Here is a 19,645-nt window from a genome sequence, read left to right on the forward strand (position 1 = left end):
AATTGTGCTGATACAGTAAGTAACAACTTCTAAGAAGAAATTTTCAGACAAAAGTTTGCCAGCAGATTGGAATTTTGAGAATTTAAGTCATTATCAAGCAGCTCAAAATAATTATTGAGGAGAAATTCACTCACTACAAACCTGAGTTTTAACTTGCTTAATTTCAGATTTTCAGATAAATGCACAATCAAAACAGGGTTACCTTTGGAATTTCATACCTATCCGAATTTTGCAATGAAATTGCTTAATAATACATCCTGTTATGACACCTTTAACACCATCAAAGAACAACATCTGCTTAACCCAGGTCCTTGGGAAGGACTTGGTGGCATAGTGGTTCGAATGCAGTACTGCAGGCTACTTCTGCTGACTCCTGGTTAACAGCAGTTCAAGTCTCACCAGCTCAAGGTTGACTCAGCCTTCCATCCTTCCAAGGTCGGTAAAAATGAGGACCCAGATTGTTGGGGGCAATATGCTGACTCTGTAAACTGCTTAGACAGGGCTGTAAAGCACTGTGAAGCAGTATATAAGTCTAAGTGCTTTTGCTCTTGCTAGGTGAACAAAAATACCAAATCCATCTGGCTGACTGTGCAACCAACCCTTAATAATACAATAATAATAGATATTAGAAAAAAACCTCTGCGCTAGAATTTCTTGAAGACTATTTGCCAAGCTGAACTGAATTTGGGAAAACTGGAAATCTGTGGACATGAAGCCTTATTGTAAATGAAAAACCCTATAGTAGAAACAGACACTAACTCAAATCTATAATACAAGCTTTCTTTTTTTAAAAAAAAAATCAGGCTACTAGAAAAGTGAAACAAAATTAATATAAGAATGGAAAATGAGGAAATGAATGAAACCAAAAAATATGGATTCTTTTCTTGAAAACCTCCAGTGATGGAGCACCTACAACGTCTGCAGGCAAGCTGTTCCATTGATTGTCTATGGAGATTCTCAGTCATCCAGGTCATAGTTGTCCCAAAGGCAGTGGTGGGATTCAATCGGTTTGCACCACTTTGACAGAACCAGCTAATTTTTTGTTGCCCAGGCCCAGAATGGACTTCCAGAAGCAGCATCCAGAGAACTGGTTGTTCATATATTTGAACAGCCCAAAGGTGCTTTTTCAAGAGGCAACTGGACTTTCTTGTTTTTCTTTGAAGACATTTTACTTCTCATCCAAGAAGCTTCTTTAGCTCTGACTGGATGGTGGGAAATGGAAGGATTTATATTGCTTGCAGGCAGCTGGTCATTTGCCTTCTTTTAGCGAGTCATTGAGGCCACTTGGAGGTTTACCTGTGTCCTCAGAGTCACCTGAGTAGTGCAAATGTTCTTGGCTGCAGGATGTTTTCTGCCCTGTGTCCCTTCGCTATTGAACATAGGCACAGGCTATTGGGGATGAGTCTGTGTTGTCTGCATCTCAAAACGCACAAATGGTTCCTGTAGTCTACAATGTTTTATGGAAATCTCTTCATACTCCTTTCATACTCCCACACCACTTGAAAAGTATTCATCCCAAAGTGCATAACTAAATGTCTATGGAGATTCTCAGTCATGGTTGTCCTAAAGGACAACCTGAAAAAGCACCTTTGGGATGAACACCCTTTGAATGGTGCGGGAGTATGAATGGATTTCCAAAAAACATTGTAGACTACAGGAACCATTTGTGCTTCAATTTGAGATGCAGACAACAAAGACTCATCCCCAACAGCCTGTGCCTTTAGACCAAACTAGCCTACTCATTAGCTGCACACCCAGATACATGATGCTGCTAACCACCTCCACAGGTGAATCATTAATACACAGAGGTGTGTGGCTGTGCCTGCCTTTTCTGAAATGGACAATGATCTCTTTAGTTTTTCCTACATTTAAAATGAGGCTGTTTTTAATTACATCAGTTCAACAAAGCCTCGGTAAGCACCCTCATTGTCATCCTAAATAAGGCCCACTATTTTTGTATCATCTGCATACTTCACAATATGGGTAGTGGCAAACCTTGCATAACAGTCATAGGTCAACAGGGTGAACAACAGCAGACTTAGGTCACAGCATTGAGGGGAACCTATGCTCAAGAAAATGGTGTTAGAAATATTAGTCCCAACTCTATTGGTACTCCATTCTCCCAGCTTCTCAGTATAAGAGAGGAGCAGCAGGAAAAGCAGCCTCCAGGGTGGATAGATAGAATCAATGTATGCATGAAAGTTGCAGCAGCTTGAATAGTAGCCTAGTGGATGCTGAGCTTCAAGCTGAAGCTGCAGAAAGCTGAGCCATGAGCGACCTGACAGATGGCTCAGCTGCAACTGTTTCACAGCAAAGTGGATGGCCTCCTTTCACCATCTGCCAGGGGGTCACAGGTGACATCCAAACATTGGGATTGTGTGTGGGAGGGAGCTAGAGAGTGATCACACAGACAGAAAGGGAGATGCCAAGGACTGATTTATAGGCATGCATTTGTTGGGCTCAACTGGACAGTTTGCTTATTCCAAAAGATTCTACATACAGTTTACAGCTGTGGCCTGTGTAAGCTTCCTGAGTGGAGTGGAAAGGGAGGGCCATGGACCTCTGGCTGAAAGCATATTTGCTGGTACGCATGAGTATGTGGCAAGCTGCCCATAGGCACAGACCATATACTGACAAAGTGCTTAGCTGACTTATTGGCTAAGCCTCTCTGAGGCTGTTAGCATGCAGGATCTGACTTTTGCCAAATACCTCTGTTTTGCTCAGAGGTCGGTCTTCACATAATGAAGACACAATGCTTTGAGGGAATGCTGCTTATAAGTAGGGAGTGCTTAGTGACTAACTGCTTTATTAACAACTCTGTAAGTCCTTTTGCAGCAGAAGCACAAGAGAAGAAAATGAAATCACATCATCACATCATCATGCAAATTGTGTGCCACATGGCATAGGATGTTGGGTGCAGCTGATGCAAATTATGTAATTGGTATGACTTCACCATGATTTCTACCAAAAGCCTCCCCTGTGATACATATTAGGATATAATTGCACAATACACTATGTCATCTTATTAGAAAATGAGGGTGCTCCCATCTTACAATCCTGTGTGGTTTTTTTATCCACCATCAGTGGCTTTCCCACATTTAACCATATCATCTGAATGTGGAGTAGTAACCATTTCCAGTTAATATAAACTAGAACTGAGCATATTTTCAAACCTCGACTTGTGTTAATTGGAAATAGCTGCTCTTGAGTTTAGTCAACATCAGTACAATAGGAAAACCACCAGCTATGATCAACTAACCTCACAGGATAAGGATAAGCTGTGGTGGCGCAATGATTAGAATGCAGTATTGCAGGCAAACTCACTGCTCACTGCCAGAAGTTTGATTCTGACTGGCTCAAGGTTGACTCAGCCTTCCATCCTTCAGAAGTCAGTAAAATGAAGACCCAGATTGTTAGGGGCAATATGCTGACTCTGCAAACTGCTTAGAGAGCATTGTAAAACACTATGAAGTGGTATATAAGTCTAAGTGCTATTGCTTAGTGCTAGAGGTTGGCAGCATCCAGATTTACATCCATCGGTTAGATTAGCTTAGTGTATCATGAGAAATGTTCAAAAAGTTGCATCATTTTTCAGGATTATAAAGCCGTAAGTATCATGTGCTGGCTGCAAGGACTGGTGTTCCAAACATATTGGAAAAGAGATGCTTCTGGTAATTCCAAGAACAGCAGAAAGCAGAGGCTAGCAAATAGAGACCTTTCTGAGGTTAGGTAGCAATCACAGTGGACAGAATAGGCTTAGATAAATCAACACTATATATAGATCACATTTCATCTACAGAACAACGTTGTCAGTTCTTAGAAGTCATATCAAACTACATTTCTTCTTTACTACTTCTTCATATCTGCACAGTTGAATAGCCTTTATGGTTCCCAGCAAATTGTTTTTCATTACAAAATGTGGGCTGTTTGATTTCACTAACAACAATTCATTGACAATATCATTCTTTTACTGATAATGAAGTGCATTTACTTCCCCTTCCCCAATCAATCTGACACACACCCTTCTGCTGGAAAGGAACCACAGCAATGTTTGGCAGAGACCATGTTTTAAGTCCTGGCACTCTCTTTAAGGCCCTGCTATCCATCAGAATAGGCCGTTCTGAGTCACCAGCATAAGTCAGCTTCTTATTTTGTTTAGAGTTCTTTATATATTCTGGCAATAATAAGAGACAGGAAGTAGAGATTGGCTGCGCTGTGTGCTTTTAGTTTTCTTTCCTCAGATAGGCATTATAAGGTTTGGGCAGAAGGGGGAGACAGTGTGCAATTTATGTATGCAATTATGAGATGAGGACAATCTAATTCAGCCATCATTTTCAGGAGTGACTTTTTCAGTGCAGTGACTTGAGAAGAGAGGGAGGGGCAGAGACTGGCGAGTGGATTGTTAGACATCTGTTGCCAATGGGGGAGCTACCATGGGGCTCCCCTAGGGTTGCATCTGACAGGGGGAGCTTCATATCTCAAAGGGTTTGTCCAAGCATCACACCCCACCTGAGCGCAGCAAAGTTGGGGAATTTAAAAGGGTGCTGAAGCCAACCCTTCCCATGAGTTCCTTTTTAGTTGTGTTTAGTTAATGACTTTCCAACCGGGCATCTGGGTGATAGTTGGACGGTAGTCCCTATAGGTTGCTTCCTGGCACAGCTTGGAAACAGCAGAAGGGGCTTCTAATGAGAGATGGCTGGTCCTGAGAGGCATATTCTTCTCTAAGTAGGGGGTGATGAAACCCTTTCTGCATATTTTGGCTCAGAATGACAAACCATTCCCACCTACCTTTCAACTGCAATTCTAAACAGTATTGTTACAGCCAATGACATTAGTATGACATGCCTAGAACTTGAGAGTAGGAGATGGGGGAGATTTAAGAATTTTACCCTGGGAATGGATCCCACAGCCAAATGTCAGAAATGATGTCTGAAAGCCTCCTGACAGAATCATTTTCAATGTTGGGATTAACACTTGGCCTGAATTGTTCAAAGAACTGTACAGGGAGCAGAAAAATTTGCCAGGGATTTTGGCAGTTGTGAGGAAACTGTAGTTTTCCCAGAACGAATGACCCTTGACAGAATAGAGGAAGAAGTTTAATTTTCCATGAATGCAAATATAAGTTTAGTAATACCACAGTCCCTGTAGAAGGCTAAGAGCATCAAGCCAAATCAATAGGTAAAAGAATTGTTTACGGGCATTAAGTCTTGACAAATAAAACATAGTGTTTCCTGATTTCCAGTGCAATTTTTTTTTACAGTGGAAGATAAACCATGAGTTTTTAATCTATGTGGATGACAAAGTGGAACCATTATAAAGTGGATATATTTGGCAATTAAAGCTAAGAATCTACTCTCTTCAGCAATACCCTTGGAGAAGATAATGGGGATTTATATATTTGAAGATAAGGGTAGGAAATTATTTATCTGAAGACTACCCAGATGGAACAGATGGTCCGAAATATGGTAGCACAAGCAGCAATGGCCTAATGCCCATGTATCATCATTTCTCTGTGAGCTGCACTGGTTACTGATAGGCTTCTGGGTGCAATTCAATTTGGTTGCTGGTTGTCGCGTGTAAAGCTGTTCATGGCATATGGCTTGGTTATTGGAGGCTCACTTGTCTCCAATAGTTTCTGCAGATCCAGTGGGGATGCCCTTAATCCCCTCAGTTAAACAAAGTCACCTAATGAGAGGCCCAAAGTGTGCCTTCTCTATCACAGCACCTGCCCTCTAGAATAGCATTCCTCCTTGCCCCCCACCCCCAATTTGCGTGATTCCTATCCTTCAAGGCTTCCACTAGTCTTTAAAAAATGACTTTGCCCCCCCCCCCGTGTGGGGTTTGTCAATCCCGGTGGTTTTGTTGGTTTTTTTTGGGGGGGGGTTAATGTGTTACACTTTTATTCACACATATATTTTTGGTTCTTCTGTTTATGTTTTTTTTTTTAAAGTTTAACTATGTAAGCCACCCAAAATCATTCAGGAGTTGGGCAGTTCTAAAGCTAAACAAACAAATAAACAAACTTGATAGCAACTAAAAGTCAGCAAAGGGAAACAGAAAAGAAGTATAGAAAACTCTCATTCCTTGCTGTCATGTAGAACTCATCTGGATTTTTGTAGCCATGATCAGGCCACCCAACAAAAGCAGACTTTCATATTCTAGTTCCCTCTAGGATTTCATTGTGCTTTATAATTCCCAAATTAACCAAAAAATATCCACCATCTTTGTTCACTCTCTCTCTCCCTTTGCATGTGTATCTGTGTTTTGTTCGTTCCCTGAATGAAGGGAATTTTAGCCTAATATATATGGGTTTATGTGTGCTTGGTTGTTTGTTTCTTCATTAGATCTCACCATCTATTTTTGACTATGAAGTTTTTGTTCCCCATGTCAAAAAACATTCTGAGAGTGCGCTAAGTCCCCGTGTTAATGATTGTGGCTTTAACATGGCTAATGTACAGTTTCTCGATTATATTCTTCCTCTGTTTGAAAATATACTTTCCTCCCCCTCCACCGCACACCAGCCTAAGTAGTCATCAGAACTGGACCAGTCTCAAGTTCAGAATAGGACAAGAAAATTTTAGGATGCCTATCCATAGCCAATAAACTGACTGATTGGGTATGAAGGTTGCAGATATGCTGTTGGCCTTGTCAAGAATTTATTGTGATGAATCCAGGCTGATGTGGCTTCCATAATGTGAGGCCAAAAGAGGTTTACTGCCTGCTCTGACACTGATTTCAAAAAAATCTGGTTATATTAGATGCTAATCCTGGAGCCCTTTGGGATGTTATTTAATCCTTTCCAGTAAATGATATGGCTCTAATTACCCTGATGGGACTTTGGACACATATGGTAGAATAGTCCATAGCAAGCATCTATCTATCTCTATCTCTGTCTCTGTCTCTGTCTCTTATCTATCTGTCTGTCTATCTATCTGTCTGTCTGTTTGTCTGTCTGTCTGTCTATCTATCATCTATCTCTCCATCTATCTAAAGGGAAAAGCCTATGTAGATTTATATACTATAATGCATGTGGAATGAAATAATTGAAAATAACAATAATTCATGTTAAGGGCGGACGTCTAATTTCTTCTATGGGATTTGGAAAACTTGCAAAATGTCTTTATTTGTAGGGCTAGAGTAGCACCAGTGTCAATTTTATTTATATATTTATTTCTTTGCCTGAGTCCAAAAGTGATTTACAATTTTAAAATAATGCATAATATAAGAAGACACATATGAGTGGCCAGACAGAAGCACACTAAAAACAACCCCAACAAATCACCAGGTGCTCCACAAACACTTTAACCATAAACTTGGGATTAGATCCAGATCTTCAGAAATTATCAGCTCCACAAGATAGATGGATTAGGAAAACAACTGCACAGGAATATTAGAACTATACTTTGTTGAGATAGGCTAGTTCAACAGAATCTTGCAAGTCTGGTCCTGCTTTATCTCCCACCCTCTTATACCCCACTGGGTATCGGGAGGAGCCTAGCTGAGTCTCTTCCAAGGACTATCTTGCTTTCTAGGACTTAAGGAATGTTTCACCCCTCTTTGCTTATGTTCTATATTTCTCTCAAGTCATGTTCTTGACTCTCAGAAAACATTTGATATAAAAGAACCATAAGTATCTCCAGGAGGATCCTGTTCCAGATGGCAGATGTTGTGACAGAAAAGATACGTTTCCTTGGTCTAGCAACTTGACAATATTTAACTGAAGGAATCCTGAGCTTACCGACTCTGCCTAGTCAAATCCAATGGGCAGAAACTATTGGAGAAAACATTTTCTCAAACAACTATATTCTATACCAGGCAGGGCTTTAAAGGGGATGACCAGCACCTTGAATGGCACTCAGAAATGTTTAGGAGTAGCTGTAGTCTTTGGCAAAAAAAATAAAAATAATAATCTGTTCTTGCTTGGACTGAAGAAGTGACCAAATGGCCAAGAAGCACAGATGCTTGCTGAGCTGCTGGTTAGGAAATGCTAATAAATAAAACCAGTGAGGATCTGGGAGAGAGGGAAGGGAAGAGAGAGAATTTAAACAGTGGATTAAAAATTAAGTGCCAGGGACTTGTAATTTCATACTATAATTTGTGAGTTAGCTCACAAGAGTTTTGTGACTGCATTATCATAAATATCAATTTTAGTTACTAAGTATGATAAAGGAAGGGCCTCCTAATGCAGCTTAGCTTAAAGCCAAGAATTAGACTTAATAAAAAAAATCTCCAGAAAAAAAATGAAACTGAATAAAATGTAGCAGAAGCTTCCAAGTAGAAGTTAACAGTAAATTTAACAAGACCATCCTACATTCTGTTGGGTGGCATCTGGTAATTCCAATTCAGTGGAAATCAGACTTAGTGATGATTACGAAATGAATGGATGATAAAGTTATAAATACCCATTTGTTTCACAGTTTGAGACTTTTAGATATGAGAGAAAACACTGTAAAAGCAGATGCTGCACAAGGCCACCACATATTTAGGCGTATGATGTTATCTATGCAATTCCTTCTATGCAACTCTAAGAGAATAAAAATGGATAAAAAAATGTTTGACCAAGATTTGTACTATTTGGGAAAGTTCATATTATCTCAGGCTATCACTTAATAAGGATCTATTAAGAATGAGTTGTGAGCTCCTCTTACAAAGAAAACCTCTACAAAATGTTCTATAGATGGCATCTCCCACCCATAAGATTAGCTAAAATGTGTTCCAATGTCTCCTCTAAATGTTGGAAATGTAATCTGACAATTGGAACATACTATCACATGTGGTGGGAGTGCACGCGAGCTCGTGAGTTCTGGAATAGGATCAAAGAATGGTTGGAAGAAATATTAGAGCGAGTGGTAGAGCCAAAACCAGAACTTTTCCTATTAGGTATAACCACGTAAAAGTATGACAAAGGTGTACTTTATTTAATGTTACACATTCTAACGGCTTCCAAACTGGTTTTTGCTCAAAATTGGAGGAATAAAGGAATTCCAATGGAAGAAGAGATCCTGTATAAAATCCTTTCATGTACTGAGATGGACAGGTTTACAATGATTATGAAGGATAAGACAGAACTCAAATACTTCGAAATCTGGGACAAATTTTACCGTTGGTATGAATTAAGAAGAACTGCTCGGATCTCAAGTTAATGATAGGATTGAAATATATATATAACTGTACATATAATTAATACTTAATTGTATTATATAGAAGGATGAGGCTTATATAGAGGTTAAGAATGATGTATTAAGTTTTTGTACCATGAGAAACAAACTGTTAGGAATACTTACTCTGGAATGTCACGTTTGTCCATTTTTGTTTTAATTGTATTACAAATAAAAAACTTTTTAAATAAAATTTAAAAAAGAATGAGTTGTGAGCTTTCATGCAAAACACTGACCTGCATTTTATTGTGGTGCAGTGGTTAGAATGCAGTATTGCAGTCTAATTCTGCTGACTGCCAGCAGTTCAATCCTCACCAGCTCAAGGTTGATTCAGCCTTCCATCGCTCTGAAGTCGATAAAATAAGGACCCAGATGGTTGGGGGCAATATGCTGACTCTATAAATCACTTAGAGAGGGCTGTATATTGTGAAGTGGTATATAGGTCTTAGTGCTATTGCTGTTGCTATTGCTAAAAAGAAAACTCAATGTCTCTGTTAATATTTTTTTGTACATGGACCTAGCAAGCATTATAAACTTTGATATGATAATGGGTTAGTGACTTAATTATGTGAAAGATATGCCACGGAAATCCTATTGCATAACTTTCTAAGTCAGAGGTCCCCAACCTTTTGGGCACCAGGGACCAGTTCCGTGGAGAGACGTTTTTCTGTGGGCTGGAGGGTGCGTGGTTTTGTGTGCTGCCTGCATCTCAGGGATGGGACTTTGCTTGTTTGTGCGGCCCAGTTGCTGGCATGCTGTGGCCCGGTGCTGGTCCACGGACCAGGGATTGGGGACCCTTGTTCTAAGACATTGTTAGCTTCAGTATGGCAAAAGTACCAAACCAACACATTGCTTATTTGCCACCCATCTGTATGTCCCTGTTATTAATGGTCGATTTAGAACCATGGAAAATAAGCAGCTATTATCAAAGATACAGCACGAAGGAGCCATAGTATTGATTCTGTCATCTCACTCTGTATATCCAAGCCTCAGTTCTTGCAATATTTAACACAGCCTGGGGGTATTAAAGGCACCTTGATTAATTATTTCCCTACCTGTATCAATGGACTAGCATAGGATCCCTTATTTCCCAAGGCAGAAAGTGATTTCATTATACCATTATACTTAGCTCTCCCGAGTCTTTGATTTTTTTATGTTAAAATTAATTTCTCAGTCTTCTCAGTCCCCTAAGAAGACTATACTATCAGACCTAAAATAGGCACTACACATTTAATTAAATACAGAAAATTATCCAATTCCCCCCCTCCCCAAATCAAGAAATCCAAGTCCTTACTCATAGATACGATATGGCTGTAGGTACTATGCATCACATCTCACCCCTTCAAAAGTTTTGAATACAACCTGTAGTTACTGATTATGGTCCTGATTTTTCCATCTTGTTTTGGGCCCAGGGAAGGGGAAAAATCATTTATATCCATTTGTCCTGATTGTAGAGTTTGAGGTTCTTTGTCACAGAAAGGAATTTTCCATTACATATTGACTAGCAAAAGGTTTGGCTTACTTCCCTCCATAGACATTTTGATCTGGATAGCAAGTCTGACAAGCAGAAGGCATCTAATGCAAAGCATTGATTAGGCATCAGCTTGGTATTTGCATGGGTAGATAAATATCTTAACTAATAAGAAGCTTGCAAAGTGAAGCAACAGTGACTGAAATAGCAGTAGCACTTAGACTTATATACTGCTTCACACTGCTTTTCAGCCCTCTCTAAGTGGTTTACAGAGTCAGCATATTGCCTCCAAACAATCTGGGTCCTCATTTTACCGACCTTGGAAGGGTGGAAGGCTGAGTCAACCTTGAACCGGTGAGAATCAAATTGCTGGCCTTTGGCAGAATTAGCCTGCAATACTGCATTCTAACTACTGTGCCACCACACAGTGAAATAAAGTCCACCTGCCAAAACCTATTAACAGTACTCCTCAATGGGTGTTTTCTGACAGCAAGAAAGTGAGGAAGGGGAAGTGAAAAAGAGTGAACGGTGAGAAAGACACATAAGTGAGCATGACAGAGCATCACTGAGTGAGCAATAAATCAAGAATGATGAGTGATAGACCAAGCAACAGAATGAGAAAAGGCAATGGAACAGGTGATAGAACATAAAATGATGGAGCTCACAATGGAGCTAATAATGGAGAAGAGGTTAGATGGGATGATAGAGAAAAACTGGAGCAGATGATGGGATGGAGGACATAGGCAATCATAGAAAGGAGAGGCAATGATGGAGCAGATGATGGAGAGACTGAAAACATGGTGTTGATAAAGCCAATGAGAGAACTAACAGTAGTGTCAGAGCTGATAGAGGTGGCAAGAGAACTGATTGTAGAGCAGATAACAGAATAGGAAAGTGATAGACCAGGTGGTAGAGGAAGAGAGGATGGTGAACTAAGACACGAAAGGGAACATGAAAGAGAAAGTGAGAGAAAGAGTGAGAAATGTGTTATAAAAACAGAGTGAGTTCTAAGTCAAGATGGTATAAGATAGCAGATGAGAAAGTTAGAGAGCAATGAATTCGGAAGAGAAAAAGACAAGAGAAACCTAATGAGCAAGAGACGAGAGAGTGAGAAAGAAAGACTGTGTAAAGGAGGCCCAGCAAGAGAGATAGCAAGAGATTACAAAGAGTGTGTGAGAGAGAGCATGATAATCTTGGAGAGGCTGTGGCCTCTAATCTGTGGAGTGAGCAGGGGCTTTCTGAAAAGCAGGAGAGGTGGAAGATAAAACTTGCCTGATACCTGAGCCCTACTGACCCAAAACAATCCATCAAGCCCTCTCCTTAGTTTAGTCCACTTGCTGTCCTTCTTACTGAGGCCGAATAGAAATCGGCTGTTGGAGAAGAGACCTCCTCCCGTCAGAGGAACAGCCTGCTAAATCAGGGTCTGCCTGGGCCTAATGATGGGAGTTTTTCCTCTTAGGCAATGCCAGGAGCCTACCATTCATCCCACAGAGCCTCAGTGGGGCTTAGCTTGCTACTCTCCTGGGGAAAAGGAGAGCCAGCAGAGCTCTCCTGCTGTTCAGACAAGACCATTTGGCACCGCATGCACACAATGTGCATTTTCTTTCCCTGCTATTGTTGTCGTTAGCAAGGGACACATGGGGTGGGGAATAGGGAGGGTAGGCCGGCAGCCGGTTCCTTAAACCGGCTGGAAGCTTGTTGAAAGCTGGACAGGAAACAAAGCAACTCAGAGCAAAGGTTAATGAGGAAACAGCGCTCTTTTGAACAGAAGAACGTGTGGCAGTTATTCCATATGGATACAGGAAACTTTTTCACCAGCTCCTGGAAAGAAGCTTTTTTGTATGTTTGCATGACTGACGGGTGAAAGCAGGGATGACATTTTAAAAGATCAGAATTCTTGCCCATACCGTGAACTAATCAAACATTGTCCTAGGACATTGCATCAAATCTGAACCTAGTGCAATCCAAAGTTTCCAAAGCACTGATTGTGGGAAAGGCCCTCTTAAGTATACACGGAGTTACATTGTTTTGAAAGATACTTTGTGCAGACAATCTAAACAATGTAAGCCAGGTTTTCCTGTCCACCTGGCATCATGATCCAAAGAATGAAGCTGACCCAGAAATAAAAAGCTATGCTTCAAGCGGTCATGCCAATACTCAAAACTTGGAACTATCTTGGCTGGTGAACTTTGGGTGTTATACTATCAGTGCACCTAGTTAGGACAGTTGTTACATTTTACTGATCAGTACAGTAGTTGTCAACCAGGGAACATGCAGGAAGATTATTTACTTATATTTTGAAATCATAGGAATAGGTACTGTATATCAGTCCTTCCTAACTTTCTAACCAACTTTTCTAACTAAAGACCCCAAGGTCCCTTCCAACTCTGTTATTTTGTTATTCTAACTTGCTAGCCTAGGGATTGGGGAAAGTATGAAATATGGAGAACTGCATTCTGATGTGAAAAGTTCAAATCTGATTATTTATTTGTTCAGAAAAATTATATGGCTGCCTATCATACCTGATAATCCCAGGTAGCTTACAACAACAGTCCTAGCACCCCTCCCTTCAAAAGTAAAAATAACCCCCTCCAAACTCCATTAAATACATCACTATCACCAAATGAAAATCGAACCAGATTCTTAAATATCTACAGCATTGGATTAGACAGAAACCCCTGATAATTTTTCTCTAGCCTAGCCAATATTTATCGAGATTATCTTACAAATTGATTGAGATCCTTACAAAAGATTGTAAATCTATGTTCTCCATGTATAGAAATCTACTCCACTCCACCATGCCTGAGTGTGAAAAGGCAATAGGTCCAAGAATTTCATTGTGCTAGACCTGGATTTCAACATCCTAGCCAATGCTGCCTTTGATTTCCTGGATCACGGATCTTGTGCCATTGTTGCCATACTAGCCATATCCATTAGCTCCTCCCCCAGTTCCATCTAACAGCCAATCAGTAAGAGTTTTAGAGAGGACTGGGTACATTCAAAGTGGATCTGGCTATTAGTGGCTATGAATATGGATACCTGCTTACTCTCTTGAAATATAGACAGCATGCCTTCAGTATGGATTACTAGGAAATTACAATGGAAAAGGGGCATTGCTTCCAATCCAGGTTTGCAAGCTTCCCAATGCATCTGTCTGATCACTTTGTGATGCCAATCCATGAGTAAGTGGGCCTTTGGCGTTGCCCTTGTGTTCTTTCTAGGGTCTTAAACTTGGATTCTGCCAAATGTACATGAATAATAAAAGTGGAAGCACTGGGGGGGGGGAGAAACAGAAGAGAAAACTTGTGGTGTAGCTTTGCAAGATCTGCTCCCTCCCCTGTATGCTCCTTCACCCTTCATGCATGGCCTCTCTGCTGTACTGAAAACCGCCAACTACTCCCCATGGAGGCCAAGGCAGCAGCAGTGGCCTTCGTCCTAATCCAATTTGTCAGGAAGGTAATGAAGTATAAAAGTGTGGATTCAATTAAAAAGGATTTTGATGCAGGATGCAACCCGTGGGTAGGGAGGGAGAGAAGCCCTACTGTTTGAAAGGGACCATCTGTGCCACCAGGCTGCTGCTTTTGTATTGTCCTGAAAGGGCCACTTTACTTGAGACAGGGTCTCTGACGTATCTCATGGCTGGCCCGTGGAAACTGCCCAACCTTCAGGGAAGGAGGTGGATGCCCTTCAACTCTCCAGAGCCTTGACCTCTTTCTTCCGAGGTCTGTTCTATATTAGTGCAATTGCATCCTCCGAGACCTCCCCAACAGCTCCAAAGGGCTTTGCAAGCATGGGTGAAACCAGCTAATAGTTCAGTAGCATAACTGAAGCAATTACAGATGTTAATATGGAGAGCCTGGACTGGAGACATCTGCAAAGAAATGGTGGGCAATGAGATATTTATTTTGATGTCCATCCATGAAAATGTGTTATTTCACCTCTTGCTCTTGATTGAAACTCTCCTCTCCAAGACTTTCTGTGCTATGCTAAGTGTAATATGAAAACAATGTTAGAATGCATGAATATTTATTACATTCACTCTTTGTATACTTTTTCTTTTGGACGTAAAATTTGTATACTACTGTCCTATGAGGCAGGCTAGGCTGATGGACATCGATGATATTTCCTTCAAGGCAATCTTGATTCTTGGCTACTGTGGACACATCTGCATAGCCTTCATGGCAGCAGAGCAGATGTGGTTTGTTGTCACCTGAATATTCTTTTTTTTTTACTTTCTTCTTAGTCCTGAGATTTACGCTTGTCTTCAGGAACAAACCAAGAAATTCCCTGCTTAATTTCCAAGCCCAGGCCACTGGGCAATAATGAGTGGTGCAACTCTAACTGTTGAGAGTAAGTGGGCAGGGCCACCCAGGTTGTGGACAAAAGAGTGTGAGAGATGGGAGCAACAATTAGAATGGAAGTATGAGCACAATAAGATATGAATAGCCATTGAATAAATATCTCCTTTATTCAAAATGCAAGCGTTTAGTAGTTCCAGCTTGCTGGGGTTCATTTTCAACCTGCGTCTTCCCATTTAGATCCCAACAGCCTTCAGCACCAGACTTCAATTACATCATCAGAACAGCCTCAGTTTATGATATATGGATCATATTCACAATCAGACTGATGGGTAACCTCTTCCAGTGGCTTCATGTTGGCATTAAAAATTAAAGGTGAAAGGTCTGAGTTCTGTGGAACCTCATATACACAAGACCACTAGGATGAACTTTCCCTATCCCAAACTACTGTTGTTCACTGAGAAATGACTGGAATCACTGGACACAGAGACATTAATATCTGCAGATGGTCCAGAAAGAGACAATCATTGATGATATTAATGGCAGTTGAGATATCTACTAGGAGAAGAATGTGGGTACTGTCCCCATCTAAGTCCAGATAAAAGTCTTTGATTAGTGTAACAAAGCAGTTTCTCTCGAATATCTAGATAGGACCAGGCAATCTAGTTTTAGGGTATTCTGTGTTATTAAATGCCATGAAACTTTCCTATCAATGCAGTTTTTACATTAAAAATGGAAATAGTCTTCCCCATTCACATGTGCTTCAATGTGCTGGACCTCTGCTATCTTAATCCTTAAATCTATGACCAATAGACTTGGAGGATATCAAGCTGGATATTACCATGAATCAGAAATGTGCCATCTTTTTGGGTGGGTGGGCAAGGGCTACACTTAGTCTTTGAATGGTGAACTGAGACCACATTCTCAAAACAATAACTTGTAGCATCCCTTTGTATTCCATGAAAATTGGGAGGGGAGATGGGGAGTGGGTGGAAGATTTTCTCCAGGAACTTTCTTGGAAAATTTTGGGGTCACAAAATGGATCCTTGCAGGTCTTTTTTAAAATATATCTAATATATTTGATGAGAATGTAATTTTTAATGATGGACAGGACAATTTGACCTAGACTGCAGAGTGCTTAGAGTTACTCAAATATTTACTCCAAAGTGATGCGAGAGACTTGCAAAGAATAATTCAGATACATCCAGTATTAATGGTATTTAGCTTCCAAATTTTAAAAATAAACAAAAGATTCATTTATCTCCCATTTGGAGAAAAAAAAAGAGAACTGACAGTAGAACAATGCTATCATGTCGTAAAATAGATATTCTGTAAAAAGAAAAACATGAACATTTCCCAGTTGATGTTTCATGTGAATGCCTACTAGAATCCCAGTCTCAGGATTTGTTTGATCAATTAGAATGGGATTGGAGTAAACCCTGTATGAATAACAGTTCTCAAAGAACACTTTTTAATTTACATTGTTAATTTACAATGTAAATTAACAAAACTTTTTTTTTAAAAGTTCAATTTTAAATATAGCATTAAACAGTGATAAGTCTTGAATTCACTTGAATTAATTTTATTACAGTCAGATTAGAGTACATACCGGTATGCATTAAAAATATATAGTGATTAATAACACTTCCATGTACATCATTCTGCTTCAGGCCACACGTTCAGAAGATACAGAGTTGCTATGAGCCCTTGTTGATAGATAACAGAATTTTATGAACATCAAAATCATTTTTGGATATTTGTTGTACAATAAATATGTCTTTTATTTCTTACAAATTGTCTGGCCTTTAGTTACCTAAGGACCATAATAGTGTTGTAAGATTCTGTATATGCTTAGGATGACATGCTTGACTAATTCTACCAATTCACACAAACACAGTCTATGAGGAGCTGATCTATCTGTCTTCTAAGACTACTAGGTGGGACAACATTAAAGTGGGTTCTTGAAAATGCCCATTAGTATCTTGGATAGATAAAAGAATTGTGGAGTATAGCTTTGATTTGCTCTTATGCGACAGAATAGCCTTGCGGTTTGACTTAATTTTTGCTGAAACTGCTTAATCACCTTCTTGCATTTATCTAGGTCAGAATGAAGTTAAGACTCAGAAGAGAGCATTTATTCCTACCATTAAAATCTCCAGCTATCTATTACTGTTAGTGGGGGAATTCTTGCTGGAGCAAGATTGATCCTTAGACAGATAATAATTACTTGCCAAATTTTGACTTGGCCTAAGTCTTATTTATGCACTAGGAGCACATCTAGGGCAAAACTAGAAAAAGGAAAACAACATCACACTTTTTCACAAGTGGCCAAGTTGGAGGTAAGACCTAGGTGCATTTTCATACAACTGTGCTACTGATTTAGCAACAAATAATTTGATTGCAGCAGGAATGCCATCATTTATGAATAAAAGTACACCTAAAAGCCAGCCTTTATTGGGAACAGAAATAGCGGATTCCAGGATAAATGGAGGTGAATAACTCCATCACAAATAATGCATGGGCATTAAATAATTTCTATGTGTTAGGTAACTCTGTCTTGTAAATAGTTGTAAAACATGTATACTTTGCATGATTATCTATAAAATCCTCTTTCAAGCTAAGGAAGGGCATAGTGTTTTTGGGGGTTTTTTTAGCAGTGTTCTTAATCTGCTCCTCTGAGATATATATGTATTTAAATATTTCAAGAAAATACTGTGTTATTTTTATTTTGTATTTTGACCAAAGATGAAATTATTATTCTAGACAACTTAATTCTATATATCTTTAAAATATCTAATGTATTGCAGATAGAAATACATAAATAATTGGATGTAGCAAATAGAGTGAACAAGGGAAAAAGAAATATAAGCGACAAAATACAGGTGGATTACTAGCAAATCTAAAAAAAAGCATTTGGCTAATATATCCTAATAAGTTATTAATGACTTAAGTGTGCTATAGACATTTCAGACTCAATTTCACATCAAGACAGGTCTCCATTAATGTATTTGATTAGCACAATATTTGATTAGCATAATAATGAATTAATGGAAAAGGGGAAAAAATGCACTGGAAAATTATTGTAGCTAATGTGTCAACTATATCTCCAATTAAAATATGGACTCTAGAACCCCACTCTTACATATTGTACATAATATACATTTATGCAATCCAGTTATCTGTGTATTATTTGTGCATCTTCATACTATTGGAAAATGCTATTGGTTTTGTTATTTGATAATTGATCGTCCTTGGGTTTTTCAGTAGTTTTTAACATTATCATTTCAGATTTACGGGAAAACACAGAAATAATTAACAAGTGAGAGGTTACACCTAGACCAGTACATCTATTGGCCAAGACAGTCTCTTTAGACCAGGGGTCTTCAAATTTGGCAACTTTAAAACTTGTGGACTTCAACTCCCAGAATTCCTCAGCCAGCCCTAGCTGGCTGAGGAATTCTGGGAGTTGTAGTCCACAAGTTTTAAAGTTGCCAAGCTTGAAGACCCCTGCTTTAGACAATTCCACTTAAGATCAATCTTACCTACAGTATATGCCAGTGGTGCCATGTATGGATCAACATAATAATATAATGAAATAATAAATTTTATTATATTATTATAATATAATAAGCAAAATAAAATAAGCAAAATAATAATAAAATAAGCAAAATGAACTGTTAAATATTTTGCCAGCTCTTATCCAGATTTCATGACACTCATTTCATTGTATCAATTAAAAAAAAGAGTTAATATGCAAAGAGTAACTGCATATAATCTGTCTGATGATGACATCCAGAGTGGTGCTGTGTATCCGTTATAAAAGCACAAATTCTCTTGATACGCCCCATGTTCAGTAAATCTACAATTCTCCATATACAGAGAACTTCCAAATGTTTAGTATATAATCCAACATCACATTCACTAATATGGTGCAAATATTATTCTTTCCAAGAGTATTTTACACTTCCAGCATAATGAAGCTGACAAACTCTTTAAAACAGGAAATAGGGGAAAAAAAACTTTTATTGAATTAATCTCATTTTAAGACCATAAAAACATACAGCATTTAATACATTTAAGATGCTCAAGCAATGATTTGTTATTATGGGGTATTCTAATTCTTCCAAGGTTCATACAAATAATCACCACGGACTTTAATGATGCTCTATTTTCACACATGCCCATTCCAAATATTCTTCACAATTTAATGCTGGAAATGTAGTTGAATTATGATTAAAAAGAGGACTGGAGGATGACTGTAGTGTTAGGGGACTTAATCATTTTGATTTTATGAAAAATAAAAGTCACAAGATATGACTAGTGATAAAGCTTGAAAGGCCAGACTGTTAAAACCTCTGTCACCATATGATAAACATAATTGGGGTAAAGAAAATTGTCCCCTGCCTCCAAAACTCCTAACTTGACAGCTGTCATTTGCAAGCAAACAAACATGTCCCACTTATAAACACACAGTTCAGGAGCTCTCGACGCTTAATCTCCGACAGATAAACTAACAGAGGAGAGATTTGGAATTATTTTCAAAATCTTGCCGCTCTGACGAGATTAGAGCTCTGTTAATCTCACCCAATGAGTGTTTGGGGGATGGTTTAATGAGAATTTGTGGAGGCCTAATCCTGTTGTTAAAATCATTCCCCAAACTAATCTTCCGAGTTGGACAAGATGTTCTTAGGGTTGAAGCTGGGAGCTATGAAATTCTG

Source organism: Crotalus tigris, unplaced genomic scaffold, assembly GCF_016545835.1.
Source record: "Crotalus tigris isolate CLP2741 ecotype Arizona unplaced genomic scaffold, ASM1654583v1 scf7180000018445.1570621, whole genome shotgun sequence".
NCBI lineage: Eukaryota > Metazoa > Chordata > Lepidosauria > Squamata > Viperidae > Crotalus > Crotalus tigris.